Here is a 23120-nt window from a genome sequence, read left to right on the forward strand (position 1 = left end):
GCTGGTGGTCATCAGAGCCGCCTTCTTCCACCACCCAATCCACAGTCAGTACCATCTGCCAACACCCAGTTAAACGACTGTGGTTGACAGAAATCTTCATTCTGATGGGAAGGGAGTGTTCCATGGTCTTGTCTTTATGGAGTTTCTGCAGTTTTCCACTGAGCAAGGACTCTGATCAATAAAATATGAAAATGTACCCTCGACACGTTGCCTGGCTTCAAACAGAGTCCTCCTTGACCCAGCAGCGCAACCTGCCTCTGGTCGTCGGGTCCCCTCTGGCAATCAGCACAGTGACCCTCTTCTCTGCCTGTTGTTTCAGCAGCATGAGGAGCACAAGATGGCTAGGGGACAGTCATTGGGCTCAACTGATTAGAAGTATGATGGGATTCCTCCCCCACAACAACATAGAGACAAAAACAAAAGTCCTTTGAGAGGGCTGTGAGCTGCACTAGTGGGAGGGGGCACTCCCTTATCCCTCCCTTGTTTCATGGACCCCTGCATTCTGTCTATGGGGGAAGTGACATGATAGACTGGCCACTGTTTTAAGAGACACAGCATTTCCTGTTGGATGGGTGGGTGCTGTCTCTCACCTGGTGCCCTTATAAGCCATCATGGGCCATTCCACTCCTGAAAGGCCAACTGTCTCTGTGTCGTGGGGCTCCTGGAAGATCAGTGAGCTCCATGGGTATGAGATCATTGCCTCACTTCCTTTGCTTTAAAATGTATCCCTTCATTTGACCATACTTCATGGGATACCGTAGCAGTAGAAAACACGTTTCCTGGTTGTCACATGACAATGTTGACAGAAGCCTCGAGTACGAGGAGGGCAAATCAGAGACCGCGGTTTCTATCCATCCCTGTGAGGTAAAGCTCAATCTCCTCCATGATGGGTCATGTCCTGTGTGGTCCTACTGTCAAATGACGCTGTAACAGATTACTGTTGGCCTCTACCTCTGTAGCTTTGAGCACTGAGTACAGTCAACAGCCAGGTCAGCCTCTGGGAGAGTGAGCCCGTTTGTTGTAACCATGCAGAACCTCCACCCCTGCCCACATGTCCACTTTGCACATGGCCCAGGGAGCAAACCCTGATGGGGAAAGAAGCTACCTGACACTGTCCACTATATACTCAGAGCCTCCTCCTTGGTGCACGCATCTGGTGTGATTCGTGTGGGACGTCAACATCTTCACACTCGGTGCCCATCCCCAGAGGACCATACACATATCCTCCTTGTCTTAATTTTATTCTTTTATTCATTCCAAGTCCTTGATCAGGTAGCTCACCATGGTTTCCTGCCAAAGTGAGCCTAAGGACATCCGTCCCTCCTACAAGGTGGACCCCTGAAGGATTTCGCCACCTGAAGGATTTCCCTACGTCACTCCTTCAGGGCCATATATACAGAGTCTTAATGCAGCAGCCATCCACTTCTGCCTGGTGCCATTCACCATGCACATCCATCCATAAACCTGGTCTGTGCTTTCTCTCCTCTGTAAACAGATCACAGGGAGTTCCCTTCAGCCCATAGTGTGGGTGGAGGAAGACGCAGAAGAAGCAGGTACCATGGACATCTAGCCAACTGCTGGGACGTTTCCCTGTGCCCTTCATTCCTGCTTGATCTGATGCCATACACACCTTTTCAATAGATGACGGATGCTGCTGTGCACGCCCAATGTCATGGTTTGATAGCTGAGACAGCTCCCAGTATGTGATGTGCAGTTAAGCTCACAGCTCCCTTGGTGTCCAGTCGTCAAGTATTGAGATTTCACTGGGACCTAATAATAAGCCAGGGATGCTTTCCAAATGGAGGATAGTTATTTGCAGAAGGAGACATACCTTTGCTCCAAAACCCTGAGGTTCTGCACTATGGTTATCCCATGATCTCTTTATGTTACAAAAACTTTCAATGACATTGGTCCTGTTGGGTCATATGGACCAAAGTTCATGGGAGCTGGGTTTCCAGCATGAACTTTCATCAGAGTCCTCTCTTGCTCTACGATCCACACAAAACTGGCAACTTAATTTATGGGTTCCGTCACAAATGAGTAGGAGTAGTGTATCAAAATGTGTTACAGTCCCCCCCTAAATCCTAAGGGACCTATCTCTTTGGATTAAGGCAGCCACACAAGGTGTAGCAAATTGTCCCTCAGTTTAGAAGGAATATTGGGACATGCCCCAGACCTACAGGCCCCTAGGAATTACACCAGTGTGATGTAGGGCTGGATGTTGCACAGTTTATCTCCCACCCTCTGGCATACAGATGTCTTATTCCTGAATCGTCAAGGATTCTTGCTACTTCCTGTTCACTGTGTCTGATTAAATAACACAAATTCATCAATGACGTGGACCAGTGTGGGGTTCTGCCGAAAATCAGATGACCAAGGTCCCTCTGGACTATATTATAGGAGAGAGCAGAAGAGCTGACCAAGTCCACAGGTGAGTCTGCATGCTCAGTGTCACCCTTGGCCATTTCAGGATCCTCTTTTCCAGCATTTTCCATCAGCATCGTCTGTCTCAGAAGTGAGTCACCACAGAGCTCTCGATGTCCCCTCCTCTGTGTATTTCTTATTGCCTTCCCAGGGGATATGGTAAGGAGGGGACTGAGGAACCTGCACGCGACAGACTCATTCTAGCTTCCCCAAGTGCCCCAAATTGGGACTGTATTTCTCTCCAACATGCCAGAGAAGGTCTAGCACTGACTCCAGATGTTAACTCACTACCAGCAGACTAGTAATGAAGTTCCCAGATGTTTCAGCCAACACCTTATAGCCTACATGCCATGAGAAAGAATCGGCCCCATCAAGCCTTCCCCTTGGTCCTATTTGGTCTCACACCCTTGGAATCTCTATCAGTCAGGGTCCAGGCAGGAGTCAGAAACCACATACTAACTTTAACAGGTACCTTTAATATAAAGAACGGGTACATTTAATATAAAGAACCATTAACTAGTAACAGGGGATTGGGGTTAACCGGGGTTTGTTACTAAAGGGTGAAGAGAACTCTAAAGAAGAAGGGAATAGCAGACACAGGGAGCAACCGCTACCACTGCCTAGGCCTGGAGAGAAGCCCTTCCTCCTGCAATGTCCCTCTGGTGCCCTCTTCTGACAAAGTCTAGAGTCGTGCCAGGAGGAGGATGAAAGATGCCTGCAAGATCCAGCAGGGCGGTGGAGAGTGGATGTGGAGCAGAGAGGCAATAAATGGATCACTGGCACAGAATCTGTTCACACCCATGCTCTGGGACTCCTGCCAGTGCAGGTTGCTGAGGTCCTGTAACTCACTCTCAGTGCATGGCGTACTTGTCCCCGACCAGGCCCTGTGCTCCACTGGCCCCTGTTGAACCTCACTCTTGTTGTGGGTCAGGAGGAGAACAAGCATTTCCTTGTGAGAAGATGGCCTCAGGGGCATGATTGGCATGCTTTTATGCAAGGAAGGTTGGTTCTCCCAGATGAGAGTGGGGGATGTCTTCACTGGCAGTCACGTGCAGCAGATTTCGTCTGCCCCAGGTCTCCATTCCATGTCTGAGGGTCACACTCCCTTCTCCACTGGTGTCTTCACCTTAGCACAGCCTGGCCGGGTGGAACGCCTACCTGGAAGTGCAACTCTGCCACCTTTTCTCTCAGGCTCTGGGCTTGGTCCTCAGTCATAGCTGCCCTGGGGTACAGAAGACAAGGGACACAGCACACTCAAGTCTAAAAAACCTACAGACATACAGCTTCTGTCATACAGAATGGTGAGAACTAGAAAGCTCTCCTGCTAATGATGAACAAGAAATGGCAAGTATTCTGAATGCCTTAGTAAGACACATGTGCTCCAAAGGGTGGAAGTGGATGCCTGCTAATACTGAAGATAGAAGACAATGACATCAGTGTTGACAATGACATCACTGACAGGGTTTGGTCTAGTAATCAACAATTTCAACAAATGTGAGAGTACCACAGGCTGTGGGGCCATCCACATCTGGGACCATTGAGCGACCTGTTCCATCTATGAACGTGTTAGGGCTCCAGTAGTCTGGGGCATGCTGGACACACCCTCCAGAGGAAAACACAAGTCCCTTCACCTGTACCTCCTTCCAACCCACATGAGAAGGATGAAAGGTGCTTTGTGGAACCTCTGGCAGGCTCCAATGAGAGAGTTCCATGAAGATTCCTAGGGTTCTGAGAAAGGCCATGCCTTCTGCAGCAATAGAAAAATAGCTCCTGGCCTGTTTCTAGGCCTCGGGAGAGACAGAGTGTCTGAACATGTGACGTGAAGTGACCAGGGAGCCAGAACTCCTCATCCTGACCTCGGTTCTATCATACCAAGCAACGTAAGGTCAGGTGGGGAGAGCAGATGAATCATAAATGAAAGTTGTACGTCCTGGATTAGAGGAGGACAGGTGCCCCGACCGTCACGGCACCTACCACTCCTCACTGACACCTGTCACACATCTCTCACCTGTGGACTCATGGGCAGTTCACTCTGACTATTCAACAAAGGAGGAAAAGGCTCCACACTCTCCAACTTCATTCTGCCCTCTATCCCCACCCCAACACTTACCTTCCCCTGCCTGTCGCCAGGCTCCTATTCAGGCTTCCTCACACACAAATCCTCTGGGGACATGGCTCACTAGGTGACTCAGCTAAAGTGGCTCTCAGAGTACAAGGGTGAGATCTGGCTTTTCTACAGTTCTTCAGGCTTGGCGACAACCTGCACATGTCTCAACTGGTCAGAACGGGAGACTGGAAAACTGTGCCCCTCAATTTGGTCCTCACTGCCACCACTGCCCTGCATTCCCCACCTTCCCCCAGGCTCCATCCCAGATCCCTTTTCTAGTCTGAATATCTCACACTCAAATTCCCATCTTGACTTGAGTTCCCACGTGCCCTCAGCTCAGGTCTTCTGCGTTCATGGTGCCCTCCGTCCTCAAAGACTTCATCGCTCTCCAGGCTCTTAACCCCCAAGGGATGCTCATTTCACTCTCTCCATTGTACCTTGTCCCATGTCCCCTTCAGCCTGAACATCTGATGCTCCCTCTTGTCCCCAATGTCAGGGCACCAATCTGAGTCCTCAAGAATATTATCCTTCTCCCTGACCGTATATCTCACCCCTCATGTCATTCAAGTCTGGAAGGATGGTGCCCCCACTTCACTGCACCAGCTCCAGTTGCTCCTCCCCCAATACGTAGGTCAGCCTCTCATTCAGAATCTTCACCCTACCCTGGGACCTCCCCAAGAAAGAGCCCTCCTGCATGGCCCCATTTCACCCCAAATCATACCTAACATCCCAAAATCCCACCCAGGCTTTACTATTTCTCATCCAGACTCTGCACAGACCCCATCCCTCCACACCATCCCATGATGCTCACCTCTGCTTACCCACACTCCACCACACTGCTGGGTCTCCAAGGTTCAGCCATATACGCCAGAGACCAAAAGGAGCGAAAGGACAGAGAACCAGAGGACAGATTCTATTGATCATTTTCCAGGTTCTGTCTACAGACTCACCTTAGAATAGGCAAGTGGCATTTGTAAAAACAACAAAGAGAATAATAGTAGGGAATCTTAACACCCCACTTACATCAATGGATAGATCATCCAGACAAAAAGTCAATAAAGAAATAGTAGACTTAAAAGAAAAACTGGACGAGATGGACCTAGTAGACATATACAGAGCACTCCATCCAAAAACAGCTGACTACACATTCTTCTCAAGTGCTCATGGAACATTCTCTAGGATAGACCATGTGTTGGGAAACAAAGCAAGCCTCAATAAATTTAAGAAGATTGAAATCATAACAAGCATCTTTTCAGACCATAAGGCTATGAAACTGGAAATGAACTATGAAAAAAAAAACTGGGAAAGTGACAAAAATGTGGAGATTAAACAACATGCTACTGCACAACCAATGGATCATTGATGAAATTAAAGGAGAAATCAAAAATATCTGGAAACAAACAAAAATGATAATATGCCATATCAAACCATATGGGATGCAGCAAAAGCGATCTTGAGAGGGAAAATCATAGCGATATAAGCCCACCTTAACAAACAAGAAAAAGCCCAAATAGGCAACCTTAAATTACACCTAACAGAACTAGAAAAAGAAGAACAAACCAAGCCCAAAGCCAGCAGAAGGAGAGAAATAATAAAAATCAGAGCAGAAATAAATGAAATTGAGACCAAAAAAACAATAGAAAGGATTAATGAAACAAAGAGTTGGTTCTTCGAGAAGATAAACAAAATCGACAAACCCTTAGCCCGGCTCACTAAGAAAAAAAGAGAAAAGGCTCAAGTAAATAAAATTAGAAATGAAAGAGGAGAAATTACAATGGATACTACGGAAATACAGAGGATTATAAGAGAATACTATGAGAAATTATATGCCAACAAATTGGACAATCTAGAAGAAATGGATAAATTCTTAGACTTATACAACCTCCCGAAACTGAACCAAGAAGAAATGGAGAATCTGAATAGACCAATAACAAGTAAAGAGATTGAAATAGTAATCAAAAACCTCCCAAAAAATAAAAGTCCAGGACCAGATGGCTTCTCCAGTGAATTTTACCAAACATTCAAAGAAGATTTAATACCCATCCTTCTCAAACTATTCCAAAAAATAGAGGAAGATGGAACACTTCCTAAATCATTCTACGAGGCCAACATCACCCTGATACCAAAGCCAGACAAAGACAATACAAAGAAGGAAAATTACAGGCCAATATCACTGATGAACATTGATGCAAAAATCCTCAATAAAATATTGGCAAACTGAATACAACAATACATTAAAAAGATCATACACCAAGATCAAGTGGGATTTACATCAGGGACACAGGGATGGTTCAACATCCGCAAATCAATCAATGTGATACATCACATCAACAAAACAAAGAATAAAAACCACATGATCATCTCAATAGACGCAGAGAAGGCATTTGACAAGATACAACATCCATTTATGATAAAAACTCTCAATAAAATGGGAATAGCAGGAAAGTACCTCAACATAATAAAGGCCATATATGACAAACCCACAGCCAACATCATACTCAACGGGGAAAGACTGAAAGCCATTCCTCTGAGAACAGGAACGAGGCAGGGCTGCCCACTCTCACCACTCCTGTTCAACATAGTACTGGAGGTTTTGGCCAGAGCAATTAGGCAAGAAAAAGGAATAAAAGAAATCCAAATAGGTAACGAAGAAGTGAAACTCTCACTATTTGCAGATGACATGATTGTATACATAGAAAACCCTAAAGAATCTGTTGGAAAACTATTAGAAACAATCAACAGCTACAGCAAAGTTGCAGGGTACAAAATCAATCTACAAAAATCAGTTGCATTTCTGTATGCTAATAATGAACTAACAGAAAGAGACCTCAAAAAGATAATACCATTTACAATTGCATCAAAAAGAATAAAATACCTAGGAATAAATCTTACCAAGGAGGTGAAGGACCTATACAATGAGAACTACAAGACATTATTGAAAGAAATCCATGATGACATAAAGAAATGGAAAGATATCCCATGCACGTGGATTGGAAGAATAAACATAGTTACAATGTCTATATTACCTAGAGCAATCTACAGATTCAATGCAATCCCAATCAGAATCCCAATCAGAATCCCAATGACATTCTTCACAGAAATAGAAAAAAGAATACTAAAATTTATATGGGGCAACAAAAGACCCCGAATAGCTAAAGAAATCCTAAGAAAAAAGAACAAAGCAGGAGGCATCACAATCCCTGACTTCAAAACGTACTACAAAGCAATAGTAATCAAAACAGCATGGTACTGGTACAAAAACAGACACACAGATCAATGGAACAGAATTGAAAGCCCAGAAATAAAACCACACATATACGGACAGCTAATTTTCGACAAAGGTGCTAAGAACATACAATGGAGAAAGGAAAGTCTCTTCAACAAATGGTGTCGGGAAAACTGGACAGCCACATGCAAAAGAATGAAACTGGACCATGTGCTATCGCCATTCACAAAAATTAACTCAAAATGGATCAAAGACCTGAAGGTGAGACCTGAAACTATAAAACTCATAGAAGAAAATATGGGCAACACACTATTTGACATTGGTTTTAGAGGAATCTTTTCAGATGACATGCCTACCCAGACTAGGGAAACTAAAGAAAAAATAAACAAGTGGGACTTTATCAGATTAAAGAGTGTCTATAAGACAAATGAAACCAGAATCAAGATGAACAGACAACCAACCAGCTGGGAGAGAATATTTGCAAAACATACATCTGACAAGGGGTTGATCTCCATAATATATAAAGAATTCACACAACTGAACAAGAAAACAAAACAAACAACCCGATCAAAAAAATGGGCAGAGGAAATGAACAGACACTTCTCCAAAGAAGATATACAAATGGCCAATAGGAACATGAAAAGATGTTCAACATCACTAATCATCAGGGAAATGCAAATCAAAACAACACTAAGATACCACCTCACGCCCGTTAGAATGGCTATAATCACCAAGACAAAAAACAACAAGTGTTGGAGAGGATGTGGAGAAACAGGAACCCTCATACACAGCTGGTGGGAATGCAAACTGGTGCAGCTTCTGTGGAAAACGGTATGGAGATTCCTCAAAGAATTAAAAATAGAGATGCCCTATGTCCCAGCCATCCCACTACTGGGAATCTATCCAACGAACCTGAAATCAACAATCCAAAGAGGCTTATGCACCCCTATGTTCATTGCAGCATTATTCACCATAGCCAAGAAGTGGAAGCAACCTAAGTGTCCCTCGACTGACGATTGGATTAAGAAAATGTGGTATATATATACAATGGAATACTACTCAGCCACGAAAAAAGACAAAATCGTCCCATTTGCAACAACATGGATGGGCCTGGAGCGTATTATGTTAAGTGAAATAAGCCAGAAAGAGAAAGACAAACACTGTATGATCTCACTCATATGTGGAATATAAACCAACACATGGACAGAGAAAACTGTACTGTGGTTACCAGGGGCAGTGGGGGTGGGGGGGTGGGCACAAGGGGTGAAGGGAGTCATATATATGGTGATGGACAAACAAAAATGCACAACCCAAAATTTCACAATGTTACAAACCATTAAAACATCAATAAACAACAACAACAACAACAACAACAACAACAACAAAGAGAGCAAAGAAATGAGAACAGAGATATACGGCCTAAACCCAAGGCTGGGGAGGGCCCCGGACAGGGAGGTCCTGGGCAGGCGGGTGGGTGGCTGTTAAGGGAGGGACCTGCTTGTCCACTGGAGTTGTTGGGTTTTATGACAGAATATCTTTGAAAATATGTGTGATCTTGTTCCCTGATGGTGAGGTGAACATGTGTGTGGAATGAGAACACTGTTGGGGTCAGGGCCACTGTGGTGGGGGCGCCTTGCTCGTCTCTCTCATGTTGTTGGACTCTAGCTCCCGGGGATTCTCAGATCCTGAGGACAAAGGCCAGGTAGGAGGCAACTTGGGACCCCAGAAGGCTCTGAGCAGTCAGGTCGTCTCCTGCTGTGGATGCCAAGTCAGAAGGGAGGGAGGAAAATTGGAAATGTTCATTTGGAGGATAATAGCCAGATAAGAAAAGAAATTAGGGGATTTGAAATTATGGTGGGGATGTATGCTGTGGGCAAGATGCCAGGATCAGCTAATTGCAGGTAGGTAATGTCCAAGTAGAAATTGCACCAGACAAAGTTAAACAGGCAGAAAGACTTTATTTAAGACCAGAGCAATAGGGAAGAGGGAATGAACTCAACCCCTGACACAAAAGAACACATACATTTTAAGAGCAAACAGAGGCAACTGTAGGACAACTGCGTTTGATATTCGTCCTTACTCAACAGAAAAGTAAAACTTCCCCTAAAATCCTTTCAGGAGGTAGTTTTACATCTTGGTTGTAAGGGCACCCACCCAAGTTAGGCTCCTGCCCTCCCTCAGAGACTGGGAGGTGGGGGCAGGATCTTCCAGGAGGATTACATTTCAAAGGGATGGGCCCAGGCCCTTGAGACAGACATTCTCTAGATCCTAAAACTCCTAAAACAAGAAAATTTTAAGCAGACATATATGCATTTCAAAAGGGCAGAGAAAGAATCAGCAATTAAAGATTTCAATTACATTTCTAAAGGAAATGCTCTGAGAAAATGGAGGCCAGGGGCCTACAGTGGGAAGAATTGTCTAAAGTTTAGTGAGTCTGAGGGGAACATTAGGCCTCTAAGTCATAACAAACCTGCTTCCTACACAGTAGGAGGGAAACACAACTACATCTCCATCAGCCAAGACCCAGTCTGCATCTCCATCAGCTCCCTGTGATAAACAAATGGCAAGCAATAGGTATATTGGAGCATGTGAGGAAGCCATTTGGTGTAAAACTAATTCGGCCTGACCTTGTTTTTCCAAAAGGGCCTGTGGCCTTTGAACTTGCATTGTATATCTGCTTTAAGCATTAATCATGTCCCAAAGACAAGAACAAATGCTCTTAATATAAGGATGCAACTTCCCTGGCATTGACATTTCCTTAAGGATGAGCATTTCTCCCTAGGCCAGGATTTGATTGCTGCACTCATCCTATGACCACCCAACTGGAGGCAACAGACCCGCTACCTGCTGTGCCCATCAAGACAGCAGACTTGATACCTGCTGTGTCCATCAATAGCAGTGGTGACAGAACAATCTCGTGACTATTGTAAAAGGGACATTGTAATCAAATGTGATACATGCTGTTTGATGGTACATAACCGCTCTGTACACCCCACTTCTTTGGTGCCCTCCCTTTCTTGGGGAAGGAAGGCCCTGGGCTATATGGTCCTCAAATTTAGATCATAATAAACTCTCTCCAATATTTATTTATAGATTGATTGTGGATTATTTGCGTCAACACTTGCAACTTATAAAGAGGTGCAAAATAGCTGAGAGACAGTAAACAGGGCCAGAATCTAATCATCAGAACACTCTGATTGCTGGACTTTTCCATGGAAACACAACATTTCTCTCACAGTCACTTCCCTTTTGATCACAGATCATCTCCAAGGAAGAGTGTTCTTGATCCCAAAACAAGACTGCTCTCACTCAATTTGGCCTGATTATTTATACAGGTGCAGCAGGATTACACACTAACACACACTTTCCTCTGATGCAGGTTTTCCCAAGGATCCTCAGATGGGACTTTTAACAGCCAGTTGACCTTAGGAAGCCTAGACATCAGGATTCACCTGCAGTCTCTAGAGCTTTGAGTGAGGCCCTCTCTTCTCCAGATCCCCAAAATACCCATCAAGTCCACCTTAGCTCCTTAAAGTGTGGGTCATATCCGATCCTATGTGCATCAGTCTCAACTAGGACAATCGAGTCAAAGCCATGGTTGTACCATCAGTGTTTCCAATGAAATCCTAGTAACAGGGAGGACAGAGTCTTACTGAACCCACGCAAATAAATCTATTGTCAGGAACATCAGAATACTCAAGAATATTTTAGGAATTCTTTGAGAGGAATCAGATGGGAAGAAAAAGATCAGTATTGTTACCCACACGGGTGTCCACCTGTCTATTCCCGTTGTTCATGTCACAGTTCTGGCTCCATCCACACCTCCCCCAGAGGAGGGATAGAACTGAGATTCCTAAGGGCTTATCATGGGCTCCCACCCCTCATTGCACAACCACTGCCCATCCTTCCACCATGGACATGGTGCAATAGACCAACAAGAGCTGGGAACTGGAGTGGAATGTGACCTGACGCCAACAATAATGACAATGTCAGTTCACATTTATGAGCGTTTATTGACTCAATGAAAGTCTTCTAAGGAATTTCCACCTTCATCATTGATTATCACAACAACTCTACTCGAAAAGTGCATCAGATCATAATTTTACAGATAAGAAAAAAAATCTATTCATAGTTGAGTAAGATAGAGGAGGGTAAGAGAGCCAGAGGGCCACACTCGTACTTCACATCCAGCCTGGGGAGGTCACTTTTGCTGGAACTGACCGAGTTGGAGGGCTCACACTGATAATCCCCAGGATCCTCCCTCCTGATGGGGTCTATGGTGAGGGTGCTGTTGTCCTGGGACAGCATCTTCCTCTCTGTGAGCCTCAGACTCTGGTCATTGAAGAATCACTGGATGGAGATCCTGGTGTCACTTGTGAGGCAGGTCAGGACCACGGGGTCTTTATGTTCTGTGACTGGGATCCTTATGTCCTCTGTGGACTCCGTTGGAGGGCTTTGTCACTGGCTCTGTGGAGAAACAGGGGAGGTGACTGAGAGTGGGACTGGGGCTTAGGGCCTCGCTCCTTCCTCAGAGATCTCAGCCCCTCACAGGGCCCCACTGAGCTCTGTAAAAGTGACCCAGATGATGGCCCTGGCCCCTGCAGAATGATGAGTGTCTTTGTTCAAGTGACCATCTGTGAGGAGAGGGATTCACCTCTCTCTTTGATCCCCAGGTCACCCAGGCTGACCCCTGATTAGTCCTCCTGGATATCTCTACAGTATCCGCACCAGGAAGCTCTTCTCACCCCACGTGTCCCTCAACCTCATCATCAGGTGGAAATTTTCTCTCATGAACTTTCACTGAATTTTTCCTAGGTTCTCCTGGAGATGGGTAATGGTGGGTCTGGGGTTTGAACAGAAACAACACATGAGGACCAGGAGCACACGAGGCCGTCAGGTGAGTACTCAGGCCTCAGGGTGAAGATGTGGATCACATCCTCCCAGTTAAGTGTGACTGACATGAGCCAGTGACCCAATAAATGATAGAGAGTGTCCAAGGAATGATCCAGAAAAGAGTGAGGGGTTAGGCAGGAGCTGCCTGGCTTTGGCCACAGAACCTGATCTCTCCTTTGGTTTTTAATGTCTTTTCTGTGTCTGCTGAGGGCAGGTGTGGATGTGTGCAAATACAGAAGGGGTGACTGATGGAAAGGGGGGAGCCTGAACTGGCTGCAAATCTGGCCCTCGTGGACCACCTGTGTTTGGTGGTTATAAGATAGACATTTGAGGAGAAGATTAAATTCTTCCATATGGGAAAATTAGGATGACTACCCCAAGGACTCAGACCAATTGCAGGAAGGAATATTTCTCTAGAGAGCAGTGAAAGGTCTGACACATGGGCCTCAGCTCCTGGAGGGTCAGAAAACCTGTCCCGTTTGACCAGAATTCCAAGGCTCTGCATCCAGGTTCTGGTCTCTGAAGAAAATTTGGATTATTCATTCATTCATTCACGATTCATTCTTCTCTCCTTCATGAAAAGCAATTGAGAGTTTGTTACACATGGGCCCTGTGCTGGCTGCAGGGGTAGAGTGGGGAGTGAGATGGCAAAGTCTTTCCTTTCTACTCCAGTGGGAGTGACCTCAACACGTCAGGAACAAATAAGTGATGTCAAGTCCAGTGCAGGGAGGTTGATCATCTACCTGAGGGGGCGGCCTCAACATTCCCGGCGCTGACTCTGATTGTTGATGCAGGTGATGTAGCTCTAGAGTAAATGGTGATGAATTCCCCATTTGCTCTCACTCCCCAGTGAGAATCTCTCCCTCTGAGCTGGGGATGCCTAAGAAGAAAGGATCTGAACCGACAGTTGGTCTTGGGGTCCACAGACACCTAATAGAGCCCCTGGTTGGAGGAGAGCATGGGGCTGTGCCTGCAGACAGACCTCATGTGACTGTTCTGCTGCTTATGATCTGTGTGACCCTGATTCAGTGACTATATCTCCCTGTGCCTCAGTTTCCCCTCAGTGAAGTAGGATAAATATTTGGCTGCCAGCTTGTCAGGATATTAATCTTAAAATATTCATAGTACCTGACCTAAATCAGTAGTGAAGAGCTGCCCATATATATGGCATCTGTTATTGTTTGATTCCAAAGAGATAATAACCCTGGGCCTGATCCTTGGTGGATGAGGACCTGCCAGAAGCTTCTTCTCTCCTTTGTTCCTCCTCTGGGGACACTGATCTTCCTCTGGAGTCTCCTAAGTTCCCCAGGGCAGTCAGCTAATGTCCTGGGGACCTTGTCCATCTGTGCTCTCCATGCTGAGTCTCAGGTGAAGGATCAGGCTCCACTCTTGCCCAGATGTGGCTCTTGGGACTGAGCCCTGGCTGGTGACCTGGGAAGGTTGGATTTACTTCCAGCAGGAAGGATACAGAGATGACTCTGGGGGTGAGAAGGGGACAAGCTGAGTGATGACTGGGGAGGGGACCTGCCCTCCATCTACAGTGTCACCAGCCTGGTCTCTGCTTCTGGGGACAGAAACCCAATATGGGTGTCTCAGAAGTAGCCGCAGTAACCAGGTGTGAAACGGGAGGTTTCCTGTGTGTCCTGGGTGAGAAGACGGTGGTGATGGGAGGTCAGGTGGCTGTGGGCTCCCTGGTCCTCAGGGGAAGGTTTCAGGGAGACCCTCCCTCTCCCTGTGTGTCGGCTGAACTGTGGCTCAGAGCCTGTCCATGTGCTCCCTGACTATCTTGGGGCCTCTGTCCTCTGCCTGGCTGACTTTCCTGTGGTCACCCACCTTCCCCATGGGTGGTGCCAGAAATGGAGTGGGGAACTCCACAGGGATCCCTGAGAGAACAGAGTGCTTTGAGGCCTCTGGAAGAAGTGGGTGGGACATTCCAGGAAGGTAGGAAGGACCCAGAAGGGTCTGTTAGAGGGAGGGATGGAAATCAGTCTCCTCTTCCACCTCCTCAGGCAAAGCCACATTCATGTGCTAATTTCCTGTGTGTTGTCTGTGAGTCCCAATGTCCTTCCCTGGAGGACACGAGGAGACCGCAGCCACTGTCAGGGGCTGCACCACGCATGCTGACCAGGCTCCAAAAGGTGTGAGCTGCCCCTGAGCCCTGGGCAGAGGTGGGTTCTGACCTCTAGGCTGCAGGGTTGGTCAACCCAGATCCTGGGCAGTGTGCATCCCCGGGCTGCCCGACTCCATCCCAGTGCAGGCTGAGCCCAGGCAGAGGACAGAGGATGTCCAGACGACACCTGATCCAGTGTCTTGTGCTGCCTGATGTATGTGCTGCCTCAAGAGGAGCTCTCTGATCCTGAGGTTCAAAGGAAGGACCTGGTGAGGGGTCTTTTGAGGATTTCAGATGAGGGTGCCAGCCTCAGTGGCTGGTCCCAGAATGCCCTGCATTTCCCCCATCACAGCACTGGGGCACTGCACCAAAGTCATCTGTGTCCCTCTCTGATGTCTGCTCTAGGCCTCCCAACGGGGCCCAGCAGCTGGGGCAGCTCCACATGGAACTCAAGCTGGGGATCCCATGGATTACTCTGTTTGGGAAAGGAAGGCCCCTGTGGGACCCTCAGCCCCTGTGAGATGGAAGCAAACACAGATCCTGGTTCTCCTCTCCCATCCTGGGTGGGAAGCTCCTCTTGTTCCCTGGGATGTTTGAGCTGGTGAGATGTCTTCAGGGGACCACAGCCAGGTGTGCCCACAGAGCAGGGCTTCCTCCCACACTGATGCCAGTCCCCTGTGTCTACACAGAACGTGCTCTGACCCCCAAGTCTTACACGGGAGTGTCGGTCGTTTGTTGTGTGGTTTCCCTCATCCATCTGATAAGTATTTACTGAGCATCTGTGACATGTCAGGTCCTGGTCTGGGCCCTGGGAACCCCACAGACAACAAGACACACATGGGCCCTGGCCACACAGTTTACCTTGTGACAGGGAGACAGGCACTCAGAGAAAATCATGGAACTAAGGAGTTAATTGTAATTGAGAGAAGGGCCATGAAGGGAAAGCGTCTGGTGCATCTGGAGCATGTAATGGAATCTCAGCTGGTCTGGGGATCACTGAGAGCACCCTGAGAAAGTGACCTTTGTGAGACCTAGAGCGTGAGTGGGCATTCATCGCGTGGAGGATGAAGGGCGCAGAGGGAGGAGCTGCCCGCAGAGAGACCAGGCTTTAGGGGGCAGACACCTGGCTGGATGGAGGGGCTGAGAGAGTCTAGTGTGGGGAGCTTGGAGAGCGAGGAGGACGGTGGACTGAGTGAGGCTGGTGAGGGACAGACCCTGCTGGGCTGTGGGGGATGCTCAGGGAGCTCAGCAGCCCCCTGGGGAGGCTCCAGGCTGTGAAGTAGCTCTGCTGTCCTCTGTTGGACAGGAAGGAAAATGTGCAAGAAAAAGTCTTGCTGCAGAGTTTTGTATTTTTAATTCAACTTATACTTTAAGGAATGTTTTGTATGTCTATATATGATTTGTAACATATGATATGATTGTATTGAGTTATAGTTGACATGAAATAAACTTAGCATATTGAAAGCATATGTTTATTCCTTTTGCCCTTATGCACACACCAGAGACGTTAGTACTACAGTGAAGGTGATGAAAATGTCCCTTCCTCTCAAAGACCCTCTTGCCCTCTTGTAGTCTCTTCATTCTGCCCCTCTGGCTCCCCGCCCCAGTGTTCCCAGGGAACCTCTGTCTGCTTTCCGTCATTTTAGATTACTTTGCATTTTCTATAACTTTTAGAAACAAGATGCAGGGGAGGAAGTCTTATCCCCTACCCACTCTGGGTCCTTTCTTGCTGGGCTATGAATTAAATTGCCATGAGACAGAACAAAGGGAGAAAATCAAACAAAGCTAGCCAGGATTGCTGAAGTGCCAGGTTAAATAGCATCTTCAGCTAAAGGCAAAGGAGGATGTTGGGGGTAGTGGTTTGGGATGAAAGGGGAGGAAGACAATTCACATGGAAATGGAAAAGCAAATGTTTGTTAGGCAACTGTTTACTGGGCCACCTATAGAGAATGTGGCCCAAGAGACAGAATTTGATACGATGGGCTTGTTGGTGCCTTTCTTATCATACATTTTACATTATACTATAGTTATCTCATGATATTAGCTCCTTCCTGGGACAGGCCTTCTATCTTAAATTCTTTTAGGCAGTTAGGGGGAAGGCCAACGTTTCTTTCAGACTCTTTTGCTCTTAAAAGTAATAAACCAAGGCAAAATGACACATTCTCTGGTGGGCAATTCTGATCCCCCACAGTCCCGTCTTTGAAACTTGAAGAAGTTTCACAGTCCTTTGAAACTTGAAGAAGTTTCGTAGTCCAGAAGCTGAGTTGGTAGATTGTTCCATCTCACTGGACACATTTTTTAGTCCTGGTAATAGATCAGTCCAGCGAAATTCATTTTAGGAGGTGGTGATGCAGGTGGGCTCCCAAAGTTAGACCTATATTGTGTAAGCAAGCAATCCTGTATTTAATAAGAAGTATTTCTATGGAAAGAAAAAGAAAAACAAGGTTAATGTTTCGCGCAAATTATAAACAGTTTTCTGAGTTCAGAGGACAGCCAGTTAAGAATACTTCTAGGTGTCAGCATCAAAGCATCTTTTGCAGCTTAAAATGTCTCTGATGATGTCATCAAGTATTCAGCTATCCTTCTGAGTGGCTTACACAGCAACATGCATGCTATCGTGATAATTTCTATAAAGTTTATATCAAGTTATCTGCTTCAGTTTGCAAGGATTCAGGAAAAAGTGCAGGTTCAGTTCTCAATGATTCCGAATGAAAATGATGAGAACAATTGAAAATGTTAGTTCAGAGATTTGTAGCCAGATATTTCAGGAGACTAGAAGAATTCAGGATCCAGTCCAGTCAACAGACATAAAACAAAAACCTCAAAGACAATTAACAAAACTATGATATAATATCCACAAATGTGTACTGTAGATTTTAGTGAAAAATAATTTTTCCCTCTAAAATCAACCTCGTTTTTATGAAAGATAGCCAAATTAAGACTAACTAGTTTGTAAAATAAGTCTAATTTCAATAAATTTGGCCCAATTATTTACATAAGTGCAGCAAGAATAGCAACTATCATATAGGCTCTTTTAAATCTGCTTTGCTGGAACTTTTTATAAGGAATCTCAGATTGAACTTTAAAGGCCTCTCAAGGCCAGGAAAGCCAAGCTAAGGACTTTGTCATCAGACTTGGCCTGCAATACCTACAGATTTGGGTGAATTCCTCTCTTTTCAAGGTGCCCCCAAATATTCTGAGGTTCCTTGCACCTGCCAGATAAGTGACATTCCTTACTTACCCAGTAAGGTTGCTGGGAACACTGTACACAAGGTACCAGGCCAATATTTCCAAGTGGCTTTATTCCATAAAGCCCAATCTTTGTCTCTCAAAAGCTGTCTGGTCATATCTGAGTCAATGCATGTTTCTCTCATATATGATATTCCAGTCAAAACTTTGGCAATATAACCAGTGTTTCCAATTGTGTCCTGTTATAAGGAGAACAGATGCTTATTGAACTTATGCAAATAACTATATTGTCATGAAATAAGAATATTCACTTACTAAGAGTTTCCAAATTCTGGAGGGATCAGTCGAGAGAAAAAGATAAATGCCTCAATTCTGTTTACAAAAGTATAATTTACCAAATTGCTATAAGTCATAGTTAGCTTAAGAGAAAAGAGAAAAAGTTTTCCTTATGTCTAAAAAAACAAAACATTTTTAAAAATAAGCAATATTTCAAACAAAAGTCATAAAAATTATAATCGTCCTCATCAGTTCATTCAGTCTTGTGTAATTGATTTTTGATCTTCATCTTCTGTTAGCAGTGTTATGGGGCCATCAGTTTCTCCGTTAGAGTTCTATGATTTCTTACCCAGTTCAGTTTTATAATCTGAAAGTTTGTCAGAAACCTGCATTCCAGAGTAAATGTCAGAGTCCTTTCCATGAATCTCTCTGAAGATGAAAACATTTGCAAAAGCATCAGAGCAAGACAATAACTGTCTGTAAACACCAAAAGACTCAAAAATGACAATTGACAAAGAAACTTGGTTATTTCTGTGACATGCAACACTTTAAGATAATAACTAGAATTATGACTGATGACCAGGACAGATCAGAATTCTAGGAATGTTATATAATTTTTAGAACACTTACATCAAGAACATTTACCCACACAATATTATAGGTCCCTATGAAGCAATGCTTAGTTATCCGTTAACCATGGTGACAATTAAAGATTTTCAGGAAAATGCAGAAAATTAAATAGCTGTAAGAAAAACCTTAGCACCTGTGATTAAAGGCCTGATAAAAACTATGTAGGAAATGTATTTTGATAAAACACAAAATTCCTACGCTTCCTGTAGACTATTCAAAGAAAAAACCTTTGAAAAGTATAATATACCTTTAACAGTATGATGACCTTTCCCTTTGAAAACATCCAGACCCTGTCCCGCAGACATTCAATGATCCTGCCTTTAATAAATGCGTCATTTCATTTAGAGAAAGTGTAAAAACCTTGTAGTGACGACAATGAGAGAAACACGACCACATGTGTCAACTTGGATGTGTCTCAAAGACACGTTGTTCAGTAAAAAGAAGCCAGACACTAATCCATGGGTCTAATGTACGTAGTGTGTGTGTGTGTGTGTGTGTGTGCGCGCAGATAGGAGAGGGAACAGTTTACTGTTTCACATGGACGTGGTTAAGTGACAACACCAGCGTGAGTCTCTGTTTTCTCTCTGTAGAAGCAGCGTGAGAACAGTGTGACTCTCTCAGCGTTGTCACAGACATGACGTGCGGAAAGACATGAAGAGCCAGGGGGTGAGCCCTCCACAGGGACCCCCAGTGTTCCTCCTGCTGAGAGCGTCACCCAAGATTTTGGTTCTTCTGTCTCCCTGGTGCACAAGTTTATCGTCTCTCAGCATGATGGAGTTTATAAAGTTTTCAGGTCCCTCATCATTTCTGACATGGTACAATGTTAGGTTTGGGGTGTTTTGTTACATAGGAACAGATATCAGGAATGAGGCCCATCCTTCCCTGATTCCTACATGTTAACAGGGCTGGAATCATCCACATTTTACAGATAGTGAAATTGAAGGGACTGCACTCACTTCCCAGTGTGCAATTATGAACAGGTGAGTGAATCCACTGTCTGAACACCGAGCACACATTCTGCGCAGGCTCGTAGCAGTTGTAGGGACACAAAAGTGAACGTGACAGACGGTCACTGGCCTTGGGGAGCTGATGTTTTGGTGAAGAAGGAGAAGTAATCCAGATAAACAAATAAGCAGTAGTTCACACGGTGACAAGTCCTCTAAAGGAAAACAAAGTGGGTGAAGGAGACAGGGAGTGGCCAGGTTGTGGGGCGTCTTTCTATTTTACATAAGATGGTCAGGAAATCCTCCATGACAAGGTGACAATTGTGCAGGATCTGAAGGAAAGGAGGGAGGGATCACGTAGGTCACTTGAGGAAGATTATTCCATGGAGAGGGAACAGCCAGTGCAAAGGCCCAGGGGCAGGAGCTTACTTGGCATGTTTGAAGGTCAGGAAGCCACTGTGACCACGACAGATGGGATGAGGAGGATGACATGAGAGTGTAGGCAGGGACTAGCTTGTATAGGACAGTGCTACCCAGAGGGTGATCTGCAAAGCCAAGGAGCTTGGGCCAGAAAGTAGACCAAGCACATCACTAAGTGCCCTGTTTATTTCAGCTGACATTTCCTTCCTTGCAAGACGTTCTCCACCGAAGCACTGAGTTGATTGACCTTCCAGCGGAAACTCCCTGTCTTGCTGCAGACCAGCACTGTGAGTAGGACTAACCTGGGCCTCTGGGCTGGCGAGGACATTGGATTTTGGGGTGCTTGAAACGTGAGCAACAGGAAGGCTTTGAGCTGAGAAAGGATGACCCGAGTAAGTTTTGAAAGAATTTGCCTCTGTGGATTCAGATATCCTGCAGTGAGGAGACAGCTATAAGGAGAAAGGAGAAGGAGGCAGCAGAAGGATCACATAGGAGACTAGTGCAATAACCCACGTAGGGGTCCTGGTGGTTTGGACCTGAGAGTTTGGATTCTATTTATATTCTGTAGATGGATGGCAGTGTGTGCATGTGGATTAGAGATTAGTGTGAGAGCACAGAGGCCTCAAGGATAACACCAAGATTCTCACCCTTAGCTCCTGGAAAGATGGATTAGACCTTGACTGAGAAGAGGAAGACTCTGGGAGGGTCAGGCTGGGAGGTGGGGGAATAAAGGTCTTGGTCGTGGATGTGTTATGTTGGAGGTCCCCATGAAGTTCAGGACAGACACCCCAGACTGACCTAACTCATTCTCCTCCAACCCCCTCCAAAAACACAAGAAAGCCTCAGAAGCTGAAGACAGCAGCTCCCGGGATCTCTGACAGTAGGCTCATGCTGTGGAAGAGGGAAGCGCTTCTTGTGAGATGCAGGTGGAGTTTCTCCCATAACTCAGGGCCGTGGAGCAAGTGGGGCCCTAGCTTGTCTCTACCCAGAGACTGCAGAGGGGCAGCAGCACAGGGTCTTGATTTCCCAGTTTTTTCATCAAGGCAGTAGGGAGAGCTTCCTTAGTGAGCTGAACTTCCATTCCTGCCCTTGGAGATCTTCTGGAAGCTGCAACTAGAGCCTGATTCTAAATATATGAGTAAAAAAACAAAACGAAGTTCCATAAGTAACAGTTCTCTAAAAAAAGGAAAGCAGGTGATGTATGGACGGGTGATGATTCTGGGTCATGAACCAAGGATTCTAATTTTTCAATTCTATGATCCTGATGTCAAAAAAACAGAGAGAATGTGTCAGTCCCCGTCATATGTCATATGGACAAAGACCTAAGAGGCTTGGGCTTCTAGGAAGATTCTTAATCAGGTGTGTAAGGCTTGCCCAGAGGGGGAATATTGTTTTATTGTGAACCACCTGCCACTCCAAGGAGATTTCAGCTTGTCATGCATGCATTGTAGCCAGAACAATGAAATTATTATTGCATTCCAGATATTCACACTGTGAGCAAAACCAGCCTTGCTCCTTTCTGTTGGATGTTCTCGGTCTTGTATTTGTGACAACACTGGACTTGGCCGTGATGAGCCCAGTGTCTCTGTGTCCTGTTCAGTGATCACAGGAAAGTCCTGGCTTCTCCTGTCTGGGCCACATGGAGGAGATCTGCCCCACACAGCAGCAGCTCCTCAGGACGGAACCAGAGTCATCTCTGTGTAACATGTTCTGAGGCTACTTACTGATTTTTCACTTTCAGACATTATGTAAGGTCTTCCCTCTTGGAAGATGAGGATTCAGCTCCTTTCTTCCCCACCACCATCACACACCCGCTGCCCATCCCCTCCTCTCTCCTATTTTCCTAAGACCAACACTCAGTGTGGACCTTATGATGTCTATTTAATAGTTTTCACCTTTGAGCCAACTAGTTCAATGGACTAATGATTTCTTCCTGCCTCCACCCCTGTCTTGGATGTGGAGTCTAAAACTTGAACCTCTGAAGTCCATCGGGCCTGGAGAACCTTACCTCTGTGAGCTACAGATGTGGAGGGTGGTGGCAGTGGGGGCAGTTAGGGACTTATAACGACACAGATAGAGTAGAAAAAGCCAAACTCCTCCACATCTACCTTCATAACCCTCCAGGTTACCACGTGGTGGTGCCGCCCTCTAGTGGCCAAATTTCAAAGTGCGCCTCCCAATGGGGTCAAACTTTTTTTCAAAGGGAGCTCATCAACCCATGGTCACTCCTAGGGACAGAAGCAGCAACATACATTGCAGGACTAGGTGTAAAGCAAAAATCAAGGCTCTTTGTTCAAAAATCACGAAGAATGTCGAGATGGTGAAAGCAAAGCATTAAACCTACCACAGGCCTTTCTAAGTGACTGCACAGATGCGAGCCCACGAAGCTGGCCCTACCTAGCAGAGCAAATGGATGTGTTCATCCAGCAAGCCAATTCCACACCAAACTCAAGTCATAAAAAACCTACAAACCTACGGCAACTATCGTACTGAATGGTGAGAACTAGAAGCTTTCCTGCCAATGATGAACAAGAAACGGCAAGTATTCTGAACGCCTTGGTGAGAAACGTGTGCTCCGAAGAGTGGAAGTGGATGTCTGCTAATACTGAAGACAGAAGACAATGACATCAGTGTTGACAGTGACATCAGTGTCAGGGTCAGCTCTGGTTATCAACACTGTAGGCCAAGTGTGCGAGTTCCATGGGCTGCAGGACCATCCACATCTGGGACCATTCAGGGACCTGCTCCATCTATGAAGGATTTAGGGCTCCAATAGTCTGGGGCAGGCTGGACACACCCTCCAGAGGAAAGGACAAGTTCCTGCACTTGTACCTCCATCCAACCCACGTGAGAAGGATCAAAGGTGCTTCGTGGAGCCTCTGGCAGGACCTAATGAGAGAG

Source organism: Diceros bicornis, chromosome 34, assembly GCF_020826845.1.
Source record: "Diceros bicornis minor isolate mBicDic1 chromosome 34, mDicBic1.mat.cur, whole genome shotgun sequence".
NCBI lineage: Eukaryota > Metazoa > Chordata > Mammalia > Perissodactyla > Rhinocerotidae > Diceros > Diceros bicornis.